Here is a 16,017-nt window from a genome sequence, read left to right on the forward strand (position 1 = left end):
TCGTATGCAAAACTTTAATTTGCTTAGTGCCACACTAATGCTTCCTTCCTGATGGATTTTTTTTTTTAATTATTATTATTTTTTTAGATTTTTTTTCTTATAACTGAGAGAGAGAAAGGGCAGGTTCAGGGCTTAGGTGTGTTGCACAAGAGGTGCTCTAGTGGCGAGTCTTGCACCGACACAGACAGTGAAGTCATGAACCTCAAGGTCAGTTTATTGTATGCAAATATGTGAAACTGCTGTGACCTTCCTTTAGGTGCTCTGCATTTCTGTCTTCTAAAACAGGTTTACCTGTGGTCATTCAGAAACCACAGGAGACGTTTTTGAACTGGTAGAATGACAATAGACATGACTACAAAGAACACCAGATGGTCACCATTTTGTTTCGTCTTTTTGATTTTAACGCAGGAAAGCAGATCTTTTAAGATCAATTGAGATTTGCCCTTGGACTAAAATGTCACTTGCTTGAATTGTGGGATTTGAATGGCTTCTAAAATATAAGTAATGAATAGCTTACATATTTTGAACCTGCCTAAACCCTTGTTGAATTACTCTCCTTTGATTCTGGATTCCAGTATTGTATTTACAGCCTTTGCCTAATTAAATTTTAAGGGTATAAACAATTCAAGGGGAAATTCACAGTTAAGGGTGAAGATATCTGTGCAATATGCTCTTCAGTAGTGAAATACAATGGAGTATTGCTGGCAGTCAGTTTTAGTTTTAAATGCCTTTGCCATGTTTAACCATATTTATTTAGCTTTTCAGTATCTTATCGTAGCCAGCACATTTCTCTCCTCCAGTGTTGTTATTCTGTGTAAACAGAGCAGAAGTCTGGAAGACTTTGGAAGTTATATCTGTGTTTACAGGAAAAATCACAACCTGTCCATTCTTCAGTTGAATAATCCGTTGAAATTGCAAATGCTTTTCAAATGATCTAGCTGAATCTCCAGATGTTCCTCTAATTGCATCCCAAAAAAGCTATATTCACTCACGTATAAATCTCAGAGCTCATTTGAGAAGCTTAGGTAATTTATTAATTCACCTGAATTGTTTCTTCCACCTCTGAATTTAATCTGATGAAAATTCAGCTCTTTTAAATGTGCCTTCATTTTTGTCCTCTAGGAAAACAAATACTTGTTTGCATAGAAAAGCTGCACTTAGCTGTGGTAAATGGCTTCTTTGAATCACGGACAGAAGCTTTATGGGACTCCTTGTGATTCCACGGGAGTTTTATTTTCATTTACTGCCCTACTAATCATAAAAAGTTGGCAGTCACTGGAAAGAGAAGTGACTAATGTCATCTCACTGTTCTTCACACCACGGCAAGAAGCATATTCCTTTGATCCAAATTGCCATTAGAACTGCTATTCAGATAATAACAGTGGGAGATGTAGCTCAGATAGTACGGAAAAACTCCTTCTCTAAGGATACGTGAGGACTTGCACCAATAATGCAAAGAGCTTGTTCTATCTCCCGCACTGGAGTTTTTGAAAAGAGGTTAGATAAATATTTGAGGAAAGAGTGTAGTTGACCTTGGTTTTTGGTAGCGATGACTGCCAAGACCATTTCTGGGAGCCCTGTGCCGCTCTGTATTTACATTGTCACCTGCTGGGTTTGGCATGGGTTGAAATCCAGGATATAATTAAATGGCATTCGTAGCACCACGGTATTGGGAATGGACCCCTTTTTTTTGTCATGGACTGGTTTGGGTCATTCCCCTTGTGGCAACTGGAGCATCTACAGCTTTCTCAGATGCTGATATTGCAATAGAATCACTTTTGTGTGTGTGAGCACTGCTTTGGGGCGTGTGCTGCCGGTGTGTCACCACCCCAGGACTGGGGAATGACAACTCAAAACCTCGAATAACCTTTCTGCTGCGGTTGTGGGTGGTACAAGGAGGTTTTCGAGTGGTAGAGACCGTGTTTCTTGGTCATTGAGAAATGGCTTTAAGCTGTTCATGTTGCTTGTTCTGTGATCTTAAAACAGATGAATTTTTGCCTTGTCTGCTTTATGTTGTCTACACGCACAGTACCAACGCACTGTGCTTCAATTTCATTCACTTGTACTGAAGAGGAGCATAAAAGCTCACATATTGAGATGCTGAATTTGAAGTGCACTCCAATCAGAAAATACTTTATCTTTTATGCATAAGTGTAACCCTGATATACATTCAGCAAAAATATTGCTATTTCAGTTGTATCTAAAAAGAATAAAACATTGGAAGCAGTCACAGATATGACAATTGCTTCCCCCTACTTTCTGACTTAATATAAGCATTGGCTACTGAGAACTAAAGCTGTAGGTGGAAATAACTTCTGGGTTAGGTAAGGCATTATCTGGTGATCTATTTGAGAAAAAAAAAAGTCATAGCACTGTTTAGAGAGGCAAAAAGAAAACTAAAGTATTGGTTTCCAATCTGAAATAACTACTCCTGCATTTTTACACAGAGGAAACAGTTATGGTATGTGTTCAGTAAAGCAGCCCTTGAGCCCGTGTAAATGTAAAACGTTCTGAGAAGGGTTTTAAACAGGATTCTGGGAGCTGATGAAAGCATGCCGGTGTGTAATTGAGGCTAAAGATGCTCAGAGCACCTTTGGAAAGAGAGAATGCTGCTGAGCTCCCAATAAAAAAACTGTAAATCTGTGTCAAAAGTAACCTCTCCGAGCTATGTTAGCCCAGCACTGTGTTGTAGAGTGTGAGTATGCGTGTTCCTCAGGTACCACGTGTTCCTCAGGTACCTGCCTCTGGAAATATGGGCATAAAGGTTTCCTAGGATATTGAAAGAATCATAGAATGGTTTGTGTTGGAAAGAACCTTAAAGAAATAGGGAGATACTTGGTTAATTAAGCGTTTTCCTGGCATTGCGCGCTTATTTTTTTTTTTAAAGAGAGCTTATCAAAATATCCTTTTTTCTGAATCAGCCTCATCGCAAGATCCTACGGCTGGACAGGTGACAGTGTGTGTCAAATCTGGTTTTGCTGCACACAGCGTAGATATGATAGTCAGTAATTTACGTCAACAGAGCCAGGATTTTAAGCTACTTTCAATAAAATACATCCATGGGCATCTTGCTACTGGCCCGTTTGTCTCGTTACAGAAGGTCTGTTAAAAAGAAATCCAAATGATGAAATGCCAGCTGAAAGGACTGCATTTAAATCAGCCTATCCGAAGTTTCAGAATAGCCTCAGAGAAGCAACGGCAGTTACCTACTGACATTTTGTTTGACAGGGAAATGAAAGAAAAACAGGAGTCTGTGCTGCTACGAGCTGATACTGGAGTCACTGCCGGCGTGAGGATGTATGCAAAAAGGATAAGAGAAACAAACAGATCAGTGTGATTGCGCGGTCCGTAGGGAGCCACCAGAACATGGGCACGAGAGGGGAGGTGGTGGCCAACGCAAGTGGTGCCACAAGAAGTTGGTTTTGAGTCATATGTGGCATCAGCTTTGACTGAGTTACTGGCTTGGAATAAGGCTCTGCAATCCTACAAGAGGGAGAGATGGGGATAGGAGTTGGCTTTTTGGCGTGAGTGTAGACAGACAACAGCAGGCAGTGCGAGCTGTGGTGGGGGAGCTGTTGAATGCAAAGGCTCAACGTTGCCTGGTCCCAAAGGCGACGGTGGTCTGTGAGCCAAATGCTGGCCATGGAGAGGCTCGGAGACCCCTGTGAACGTAAGGAATACTGTTTGCACCTTGCTTGTATTTGGAAATTTGCATTACAGTAATGCGTGTGGATTTGTATTTGTGTTATCAGCCTGGGAAAAACGATGGGGGAAATTTAAAGAGGAATTAGTAACAAGTAACAGAAGGTGCTGGGTGTGCTGTAAAGAGACTTGGGTTAAATGGTGTTGATCAGCTGGGATTGGTGCTTTGAACTCAGTTTGCAGACAGGCTAATGCCCTGCCTCGCAGGCTGGAATATCTCTCCTCTCTTCTCATCTGGACAATAACCTTCATTTTCTGGCAGCAATCTGCCAGCCTGCAAAGCCGAGTGATGCATTGACAGATCCCTGAGTACTGGCAGATTGGCTTTTAGAAATCCTGGATAAATTTCTCCTCTAGGTGCATACAGTGGTTCATATGATGTATACGGTATTTCGCAGCGAGAGCATTCTCCCTACCAGCTTTCCTGTGCTTGACTCATACTGGACTTCAGTGAAATAGGTGAACGAGGAGCTGAACCAGGTGTGGCTCCTGAAGTCAGATCTGCCTCTCAAAGCTCCTGTGGCTCACGGTGTCGATGTGCTGTCCATGTGCAGAGCACTTACGCTACATGTTTCCTCCCTTTTGGCATCCTCACAAAGTAGCATCATTACTGTAGGACTTCTCCCATTTTTGATTCTTTTATCAGATCCTTGGCCCTTAGCCTGGACACTTTCATCATAGTTTTAGTAAGTATAATATTAGGAGTTTAGAACGTATGAACTAACAATGGAAATAAAGGGTAATTTATCTTGCAATCAGAAATGAGCTAAATATTCCTTCACAACCAGTTGGATCTCTCTTTCTGGCTAATATAGAAGGCTTCAGTGATCCCCAAACACAAGGCAAGACAGATGGCAGGTAGGAACAAACACCAACGTGAAACATCCCAACACCGTGATCACAGCAGTGCCTTGCACATCCGCATCCATGGATATTTGGGCCCGAACACTGGGGCATCTACATGCCAGTGCGCGTTCTGTGCTCTGTCTATAGAGGGAGAGAGCAGATCTGCTTTGTCTATTCATTTCTACTGCCGTAATTGGTGATTTTGTTTTCCCGTAACAGCAACCACTTCATAGCATTAATTTTCTCGATAGGCTCCCTGACGCTTGTTTTGTGTTCTTTCCAAGTTGTGATAGCTTTATATTTCAATTACTGTGATCTATATTATATATTACATTCCCTATGTTTTCAGAAATACGTTATTGTAGTCCATGGGATGTTATCAGTGGTGGAATAATTATGTTTCAAAAGGCAACACATGTTATTATACTGTTACCAATTTGAAATAAAAAGCTTGAATAATCTTTACATTTCAAACCAACAACACGTTAACATGTTTTCCCACACTCATCATTGCTTGGCAGTATTAAAGGACTGATTCTATGATTTATTTCAGTATTACTCGGCATGTGCCATAAATTACAAAGAAATTAGAGTTTGGATTCAGTAGGGAATACATTAACAGATTATTTATATCATAAGGGTCTGCATCTACTGATGAGTGAAGAGTTTCAGAGCAAAAAAAATCCAATATTTAAATAAGGTAAATCATGTTGTTGGCAGGTTAACCAAGGAGTAAAACTAGAACTAAGAGTATTCTAGTGTGTTTGTCATGACCATGACGTGACATATTCTTGCATGTCTTACTGCATTGAGAAAGGAGCTGTGCAACATTTTATGGATCAGCATTTTGTAGAAAAGCTCTATTTGACAGTTGTCTGTCCTGAAATGTGTTGGTGCTCGCGCTCTCTTCTCATATATTTTTCACTGGTAATAGAGTGTAGGGAAATGAGAAGAGTCACGAAAGGAGGTGGATTTCAAGAACGTTTTGCTTATTCATGAGACACAAAATTATTTGTTTCCAAACCCAATGTGAAATGTTACATTAAGAGAAAGACGATGAGCCTCACTTAAAGGGATTAGCAGGACTCGTGCTCTTTTGCACTGGAGTGTGTTCTATATATTTTGACTAACGCATTTCCTTGTTGGAAGCTTAGGACATTTAAAACTGCTTTTACAGACATTGAAAGATAGAGGAAATTCACCTTTCAGCCTGGATGTAGCAGTATCTACCCCATACAATGCTTGCCCTAAATTTGAGGATTTGTATTTTATTTTCTCTAACAGCTTGCACGGCGCAGCCGAGCGGATGTGTGCCGTGCAAAGAAAGAAGTTGGGCAAATTCTTTTGATGTCTCCCTACACTATTATAATTCTTGACCGAATAACTATTTATCAGCAAATGAATTCCTAAAGGAGAAGCAGCATATTGGATTTCTCTACATTTTATCTTTCATCGAATATAGCAGAATCATCAGTATCCTCATCAGTGGTGAGCAGGGTGGGACTTAGTGAACCGAGAGCTCGATCGCTCCGGAAGTCTGGGTTCTTATAATTAACAAGTTAAAAAGTTTTTGTAAGTCTTAGTATATATTTTTTCAAACGAAGCCGGTACTCTGCTATATTCTGTTGCTCGTGGAAGATGCCTGTCGAAAGGAAGAGGCCATTCTGCACTTGCTGGAGGTAAAGAAATATGCCAAGATAAAGCTGGCACAGTTACTCCCTGTGTGTTAATATCGAGGCTTTAAGGATACCGGTTCGTTAAAAAAACCTTCCCATTACATAAAAAAGAAGTTGTTCGGGAGTAAAGCATTCCCGTGACTTATTACAGGCGTACCCAGGCTTATTCCCAATGTGTTTCTCTTATTTCCCCCCTGGGCGATTCCTTTGCACGCGTGCTGGAGCCGTGCCTTTCGCTGGGTCTGGGAGTGTCCAGATACGTGACCCTAAGCACCTGAGCTCTCAAAATTAATCTGAGGTCTGAAATCTGCCAGAATGGGTCACTTTGCAGGTTGATCTGCTCTAGGACAGGAGGGATGGATTGGATAACCCTTAGAGACACTTCCAGCTCTGTTTTTCTCTCCTGATCCAAGATAAAAGCTGTTGCATACGGTGATGCTCATCGCCTGATTTTGTTTAAATAAATAAATAAGTCTTTTGGAACTGTTTGCCCCGAGGCTCAGTAATAATCCTCAGAGGCTGTTTCAGTACACAGAAAATTATTAAAATGTGGAGAATTCTACACCAAGTTACTTTAGACGTAGGGTTTTTTGCTGCAAGAAATGAGAGATTTCATTGTATCCACTCACCTTTAGAAACTTATTTCTTGCTGTCTTGCCTATAAAGGATAGTTATGATGAAGCAGAGGAAGGGAGGTGGGAGAAAAATATGTAACAAGCTCTTAATAGTATTTTTATCGAAACTCAACAACTATCTCGCCAACCTCGGTGAAAACTGAACTATGTTTTCTTGATTTGGTCTTTTGACCATTTGATGCAAATTTATTACAAATTTCTTCAGGAAATCTCCCTGTGGCTTTTTTTCTGTTGAATATTTCCTGTTTAGAGGAAAATAACATGTTGTGTTTTAATGCTGTCACCTACAAAATACCTCCGTTACACCTGCTTAAAGTACTCAAATGTCACGGCATCACGGTGCCAGTAAAAGCTCATCGTGTATCCCAGCTGTTGGAGACAGGTATTTCAATTTAACTTTGTGAAGTCTGCTGGTTTCCTTCCTCAATCTGGCTGTTGTTCTACAAATTGTTAATTTATGGCTTTCTGTAGCCTTTTTACTGGATATCCTCACCGAATCACGCACCGCCAGCACCGTGCCTGCGTGCCGCAGAGAGCGGAGCCCCAGTGCTCCAAGCAATTGTTGACAAGTTATTTACTGCTGCAGGTCCCGTGTTGTTCAGTGGAAGCAGAGGAGCGCTCGTTGCATACTGCCTTTGCTCTAATTGTTGGTTTTAGTGTTCTGTGCGTGGGGCCAAATTGCTGCCTGAGGTGTCAGCAAATCAAATATCTCTGTATTGTTTATTTGCTGCGCACAGCTAGAAACCCTAACTGATGTGTTTTCAGCCTCTGTGCTGCTGTACGCGGAGATGAGAGCATCCTCGAAAAAGACAAACTAAAATAAAATGAGAGTCCAATCCTTACGCGTGTCATCGTTGCTCTCGGTGAGTAAATGACTCGGTTCAAGTGCATTCAGAGGCCTGAAAGTAGCATTTCCAGATGTCTGCCTGAGTAGATATTGCATAGAAAATAGAGGTGAGTGTGCTAAAAGCTTTGCAGTCCTGTGACAATTTGATTTGTCCTTTGGAGAACGAATCCTTTTGTCTTGCGCGATGGACTTTTGCAATGGCTGCTCGAAAGAATTGGGCTACAGCTGTGCTGAGATTGAATGAGATGCTGGATGTCAGCAGCTGAGATATGACTAAGGCAAAAAAACGTTTTCAAGACCCTTGAAAATGATGACAGTTCACACATTTTTCTGGGAAGGAAGGCTACCAGGAATTTAGGATAAAGAAGGTTTAGACTCTGAAAATTCGTTTGCACATCTTGTAATGTCGAGGCTCAGAAAAAAGGCAACTGATGGTTTGTCTGGGTGTGATACTGCGCCTGTTTATGAGCCAAAGAGATAGCGATCAAAGTTCAAACGTTCCACAGAAATACCATCTAGAAACACTGCCAAGGAAAAATGAAGGACAAAGGAAATTTGTGACATTTTATGGTACCGGCAAATTTAAAGTAGCTGTAAGATTTGGAACTAGGTTCTTATACAGTCTAAATCATTGCTTTTAGTGATGCTCAGATTCTGCACATCAGCAGAACTCTGGCCGTTAGACCACAAGTTATTTTACTTCCTTAACTTTTGATTATAGCCAACAACAATGTTATTGAGAGCTTGCATTTAAAACCCAACACCTCACCCCCAAACCCAAAGAGACCCGGAGTCTGTAGGAGGCAATAGGCTAAAAGGGACCAACGAAGAAGAGCAAATTGGAAGAGTGGAGTTAAAACGAGACAGTAAAGGAGGGGAAGGCTGCTGGGGAGAAAAATCCATTACTGCTTTTTTGCTATCTGTCAGGAAGATAAATCTTTCTCTTTGAGGTACCATTTCAGCCCTGGGTACCCCTCTTTATTCTCATTAGAGGCACAAAGACTCTGCTGCTCGGCATCAGCGGCTCCGTACATCTCTCCTCCTCATTCTTGTGGGTAGTTTGCTCTGGGTTAGTGCCAGACCAACACTCGGACATAAACAGGAGGCTCGGAAACTGTCAGCATGGATTCCAGGTTCAGGTGTGGTCCTGAGCTTCACTCCTACGTGAGGGATGTTCTGAACCGCAGGCTGCCTGCTGGGTTGCCATCGCACATCTGCACGCGCTGCCTGTGGTTCCTTCTCATGTTCTCCATCAGTTTCTATCTGCTGTTTGCATACGTTTATTTTGTTTCCTATTTTGCACATGCATGTTCTAAGAGAAAATGCTTTCAGTTTTCCAGAACAGAAACAATTGCTCTGGCATTAAGAGTAAGGAACCAGCATCAAAGCTCCTTTTATGGAGGCTGATTTTTATTCTCTGCAGAACTACAAACATAGGTTTTGGGTCTATTCGTGGGAGAGCTTTTCTAATGTTCTCTGCAGCTGCACAATGTACTTGCAGTACCTCTTGCACGTGCTGATACGTACCTACATCTATCATGCAAATGAATAAATGTGTCTGTGGTCCATGCAATTAAAAATGAGTGTCAAAAAGATAGCAGAGTTGTTTCCATGTGATGGTGGTATCCATAAAAAGAGATCATTGCACAGTAAATAATTGATTTATAGATGCAATATTCTTTTTACTTTGAAACGTCAGTTGGCTGAAACGCCATCCCACCTCTGCTGCCCGCTGGAGTTATTGTGATGGGTGTTTTTCCTAATACTGAACAAACATTGAAATATAAATATGTTCTTTATTCTTCAAAGTTCCGGCAGTTAGAGGCTGTGGTTATGTGTCTGTGTGGGTGTCTGTGGGTGGACGTTGCTGTGCAGCTGCTGAATTCGCTCATTAAAGTAGGAAGAGGGAAATCTCGGCTTCGCTAAAGGAGAGGCAAAATTGCCAATACCTCAAAATTCATCCCACTATCAGATGAATGAAGAGCTGAGGCAGCTTTAATTCATCTCACTAATTTTTGTAATTAATCTCAGTTGTCTGCTATACTAATGCATTGATAATGCTTTTTGATAGGGAGTTAATATTACTTTTCTCCGTGAATTGGGAGCTGCCGGCAGCCGCCTGTGTCTGGTTAGGCAAGCTGAGAACCTGGGCTTCATATGCTCTGATTTTTGTCCAAAGATTGAATCACCCATGAAAGCTGCTGCAAATCTGGATAGGAATTAGTCCTTTAGAAACAGCTTAATGAAATATTGGGTGTATTAGGACTGTCTAAGTTTTTAGGAACTTTTTGGGGTGCCAGGAGGATCTGGTTCCTATTTTAACAAGAATTTTTATGAAATGATAAAACAAATTGTGTTTTAAATTTAGTATAATTTATTCTCTGCCCACGAGGAATTTTTAGGTGAATGAGCACTCCAAGAAGATTTTGGAAGAAAGGAACAATCGACAGAAAATATATTTTCTTAGAATTGGTGTTGTTAGCAATGCTTATTTAGTATTTTATACCAAACTCAACAGCAGCTTAGTTAGAAAAAAACAGCTGTTTTGAAAAATACCTACACGTTCCTCTTTTGCTGTTTGATGGTAACAATCGTTAACGTCCTTGTAGTGTGGAATGTTTCTTATTCTCAGGAGTATTTTCAGCCGAGAGGCTGATCTTGTCCTGCTGCTCCGCGGTGCGTGCGAGCAGCGGGAGTGCTGCACCCCGGGGCGCAGGATGCTGCGCGTGGTGAGAGCGGCTGAGCCTCACGAACATGAGCCCCTTTGGTTTCCCTCACAAAATGCACTGGGTTTGATGTGTGTGTTCACATATATAAACAGTTGTGGTTTTCATAGCCGTGCTCTGATGTGCGCTCTCTTATTTTTCTATCGTTTGCCTACGCCACGATTTGTTTTGTCAAATGTAATGGCTCGAAGGACATGGAATGGGAATGGAAGAGACAACACAATAGGTTTCAGTTGTATTGTTCGATGCTCCTCAGTCACCAATGATATTTTCAGCAGAAAAATCTGTTGAGCTATGTGAAATAGCAAATAATTTAATTATATCAGTGTCTATAAGCAACTTCTTCTGCCAGAAAATGTCACGCACGTTTGATAGAGCTCTATGAGAGTGGTGCTCATTTTTAACCAAATTATAAGAAAAAAAGCTGCTAAGTTTTCATCGAATCATAGAATAGTTTGGGTTGGAGGGGACCTCAAAGATCATCCAGTTCCACCCCCCTGCCATGGGCAGGGACATCCCACTGGATCAGCTGCCCAAAGCCCATCCAACCTGGCCTGGAACCCCCCCAGGGATGGGGCAGCCACAGCTTCTCTGGGCAACCCATGCAGGTAAATACTGGCAGAGTTACAGAATGAAGTGCATTTAGTTTCTTTTGTCTTTCTGCTTCTCTTGTAGCTCTGCACTTGGTGGCTGACTCCACATCAGTGTCATCCATAGGGGTAGGGCAGCTCTGTTAACATCACGGCACGCATCAAAATCGTCGGGTCGAGGAGCAAAGGTGTCTGGGTGCAATGTCAGGTTTATTTGCAACTAGAATCCCCGTATCGCCAGAGCAATACAATGATGTTTGTGCCCTTAAAACATCACGTCAGTGCGATGCTGTGGCCACGTTATAAATGTTAAGAGCAGGAAGTTCAGCATTGCAAGTGAGACTAAACTGTCAGAGTACCATGTTTATCACTGGGAAGATAATTCAGATCAGAAATTCCAATGTCTGTCTCTTTCCTGAGAGATCAGCATAGACTTCCAGTAACATAAAAATGACAGTATTTTATTTATTTTATTCTTTTTGTCCGTGTATTGACTTTTTATGTTCATTCAACCCTCACGCAGGAGTCGTCAGTGAATAGGAAATTCGCTATTATGCGTGTGAGTGTCCATCCATATGTGTACCTAATTACTCCCTATTTTTACTGCATCTTGTCAGGAGGGGCTGAAGTCGCTGTACACATAATTCCAGTAACATTACTGAGTTTGTGTTGGAGACAATGTGTGTCTTTGCGGGGTGGGTGGATGATGCCCAGATTTTTGTACTTTTTTACAGTTTCTGTGCAAATAAAGCTATTCTTTCTGCCTTTGTGTATAGGCCCTGAGATTTCCTTCTCTCTGCAGGGACGGGCACAGAATTCAGGAGGGCTGTAGCTTTCTTTATACATACCATAACGGTATAAATTTGCCGACACCCGCCTCACTGTGGGCGAATGGATGCAGAGTTGGAAAGGATGCTAAATCCCTTTACTGAGGGCAAAGAATGATGGTTTGAGTAAGTCCTTTGGATTTCTTCCTGCAAAGATCTTAAAATTAGCTCTTAATTAAGCTGATTAGAGAATTCTCATTAGAAACAATCATATTATCAGAAGGTTCTCTTTTAGGCAGAATGTTGCGTTTTGGAGGATGTGTTTATTTTCCTCCTCCTGTCATTTTCACTGTACTTTGATCCTTATCTGCTCTAGAAAATCAAAGGTCTGGTTTTGACAGTAAGTTCATATTTTCTTTCTTATTTGATTTCTCCCTGAAGCCTCTAATAAGCCAGATTAGAAATAATCTTTTTATATCAATGATATATTCTTTTCTAACAGACATTGCAGAACGCTTCCTGCTGAAGAAAGGGGGTTTCCAAATCTCCTGTGTTTTGACAGTTGTTTAACCAGGTCCTTCGGGCAGGTGAATTAACACAAGCCTGGATGGCTAAGCGGGGGCTTCTTCGCTGAAAAGGCAGCTTAGACTCATTGCTTCTCAACAGCTTCTGAAAGCTCACTGCAGAAAATCATAAGGGTTTCGTAGCCCATCACAGCAACGCTATAGCAATATATTTTTTAGTAAACAGGCTTTCATGCTCAGTTTGTTTCATATTATCATCCCACACTTCAGTTCAGCTGTGAAGAGTCCTTTTTTTCTTTTTTTTTCCCTACCTTTTTTAAGCCCGGGTCTGTAATAGCAATGTCTTTGGCTATTTGCAAACAGATTTGCAACCACAGTTAAAGGGTGACTTTTTTATATAGCAGCACAACACGTGTTTTTGGCTACAAGTTCTACTCTCCAGTAGGTGGTATTGACTTCCTGCTGTGGCACACGGAGATACGCAGAAAATAACCCCTCCCAGGCTCAGGAATTCGAAAGCTCTCTGATACGGATGAGACTGACTCGACTTTTCTGGTTTTCAGACATGGAGTTTGAAGTGTCTGCAGCACGTACAGCCGGGCTCGGCTTTGGTATTGCAGGGGCTCTTTGCTCGCCGAGGTTAGAAATGCTAGAGAGGTCGAAACAGGAATGTATGTGGCCCGGTTGATGTTTGCTACGGAACGTACGGAGCCTGAATTGCTGCAGTAAGATGGGCAGGTGAAGCGTGAAGGCTGTTTAGTGCTCAACGTCCTGCTGGGCCAGTTGTTCGTACAGAAGTTGTTCCCCTGGATGCAGCAGTTCTGGGTTGTGCTTACAACAGTATATCCCGAATGAACGTATTTATTGTTAGAGGAGCTTGGCAGGAGCGGCGAGGATTGAGTTTTAGATGTAGATATAATTTTTAAAAACATGTTTAGAAGAGGCCCTTCGGCTTAATTGCAACTTATTTTCAAAGGAAGCAGTGATTAAACCATATCAGCTTTTTGTATGGTGTGTTAATCTCCTTGAGCCAACTAAGATAAAGGAAGAAGCATTTCAGTGGAGAGACGCATTGTGCATTTACTCACAGTGTCAGCACACTGACAACTGGTTTGCCCGACCAGGACAGTCTTAGTGCTGTTCCTGGTGAAGCAAACTGCCTTCCAGAGCCTCCCAAAATAAGCCTTTCAGAAATGATGGACAAAGTTAAGTATTTGGACAAGAAAACCCACAATTTGAAAGTAATTATTTAATCATGGCTTGGCTTTAACAGAGTGCTTTCATTCATTTGTTCCTTTGTTGGTTTGTTCCTTTGCACGTTTGTTTGACCGCTTTATGGGGAATAATCGTGACCTGCTCCTGGTCCTTGACTGACAGGATCTTTTCTGCAATGTTTTATTTGGAAGGAGTTTCTGTAGCTAAGGTGTCAGGCAGCGTGCTCTGACAACTATTACAGTCATTGTTATCTGTAACGCCAAACCCCCTGAGCAGCAGACACGCTGCGTGAAGAACTTTCTTCTCTGCCTTTTATAGCAGCAAGATAATAATTATTGTGGTTCAGAGTATGACGAGGTTTTTCTCCAGTATCATCCATCTGTGTAGAGATCTTCTCCTGGGTGCTACTTGCGTGAACTCACTTTGTATTTAAATTGTATTACCAGTCTGCTTAGTTAGGGAAAACAAATGAAACAGTGCAACATACTGCTCTGCTTTGTTCAATTTTAATTTTGACTTAAGTGTTCTATTCGGTGCCGCAAACAAATTGTGGTCACAAACAAACTGAAAGCCAATATATTGTGATGAAGTTAACATTAGTAATTTACTTAATGGTCTCAACTTGACAGATATGACGATTGTGGGATTTTGACTTCTCTCGATATATCCTGGAGAGGGCTGAAAAGTGAGAATCATAAGGATTTTTTTCTGAAAAGAAATGCCAATGGGAACCAGAGTGTTCTTGTTAGAACCAGTAAATGTGTGATGAGATTTAGAGAAGAGGAACGCAGCCAGGTTGGCATTTCAGATTAGATTCTCCGTTGCTCTGAATACCTGACTGGGAAATTTTCTTGAAAGGAACATTTCACAGAATCATAGAATTATTTCTTGAAAAGGAGATTAATCCTTGATGTTTATCTGGATTTAAGTATTTCACCCGAGATCTTAAAGGAGACCTTTTGTGAAGTTGTACAAAGGACAGGAAAATCTATTTCTATTGTTGACGTTCATGGAGGCTGTTCAGTACCCGTTTTCCCCACAATTCTGACTTGCTGGAGTTTAGGTCTGACAAGTGCTGTGTTGTGAAAGAAACAAATCATATTGGCTTCAAATTGCCTATCATGTCTTTGATGTTAACTAAATAATAATGATTGTGTGCAAAGTCTCTCATCTTGCTGTAGATTTGATGCTTCTAGGAATACTAAAATTAGCACAGGGCACCAGCCCTGGCTCTCACATGAATGACAGTTCACTGATGTATTTGGTTTGCTTCTTAAACTTTTAAATCATAAACTTTAAGCCTATTTGTCATCTGTTTTTCATGCCCCTCTCGACCCCAGACCCCACATCTGCAGGTGAACTTTTGATTTGTGTATCAACCTGAGCAACGTCCCTCGACTGTAGCTTTTTTCTTCCAAAGTGTTTTAATTTTTGAATAGTTTACATAGAAGTTCTGAAACAGGTGAAGAAGGTCGGTTTGGGGAGGTACGTTGTAGGTATATTTTGTAGCTGAAAGAAATATTTTCTTTGTTGTGCCAAGGAAACAGGAACTATTGGTATTACTGAGCATCTCTATCTTTGTTCCTCATGTTTAAGTGTCTCATTATTAACTCCAGACCTTTGTGGTCCAGACACACAAGCGAATGCATTTCCAAAGTCTCGGAAGACGTGAGGCGTATTCTCTCTTGGGACTTGAGATGATATCCGTCAGTTGTCATTGCTGAATTAGGAAAATCCAAGGCAGGCTTCCATAATGTACCTGTGAGGGGGGTTGGCGTGTGATTTACTCTGTGGTTTGCCATTACATTCACTTATTCCTTACTACTGTCAAAGTGTTTCAGCTTTGCACCTTTGTATCCCTAAGTTCCCTTATGTATATTCCTATCGAGATCTGTGTGCGTACAAATATGCACAGCACCACTTACAGAGTTATAAAACAATGTATAAAATAGGTACACGGTTCAAATTTTGTCTGGTCATAAGGAAGAGATGAGTCGAACAACAAGGTTATGCCTGTAAATATGGATAGCGGATTAGGCAGATCTCTTGGAGAAGAGCTCATCTTAACTAGATGCTTTAAAATCTTTCTGCTGCTGCGTATCCCCGTGTTCCAGAGGGGACGTCACCGAGCTAAGAAGCTGTCATGTGCCAAAGTGAATTTTCCGAACTCATAATAAACAATTTCTAGCGAACGGTTTGGTTTGTGCTTTAGATAAATCTATGCTGATAGGTTGGTAATTTTTTTTTTTCTTTCGAGTGGAAAATCTCTCTGTAGAAGTGCTATAATCTCTAGTGGTGTTCTATACAAACGTTTTCAATCTGTTTGCTTTGAGCGTGTATTACCATTTGCCAGTGATTGTAGCTTCAGTGAAAGGTCTGAGTGTTCTCTGTTCACCCTTCTCCGTAGGAAGCAATTACCTCCACATACCGATGTGTGCTTGTAATTCTTCCTTTTAATTTTCTTTCTCCAAACATGAAAGCAAACACTT

Source organism: Cuculus canorus, chromosome 18, assembly GCF_017976375.1.
Source record: "Cuculus canorus isolate bCucCan1 chromosome 18, bCucCan1.pri, whole genome shotgun sequence".
Lineage (NCBI taxonomy): Eukaryota > Metazoa > Chordata > Aves > Cuculiformes > Cuculidae > Cuculus > Cuculus canorus.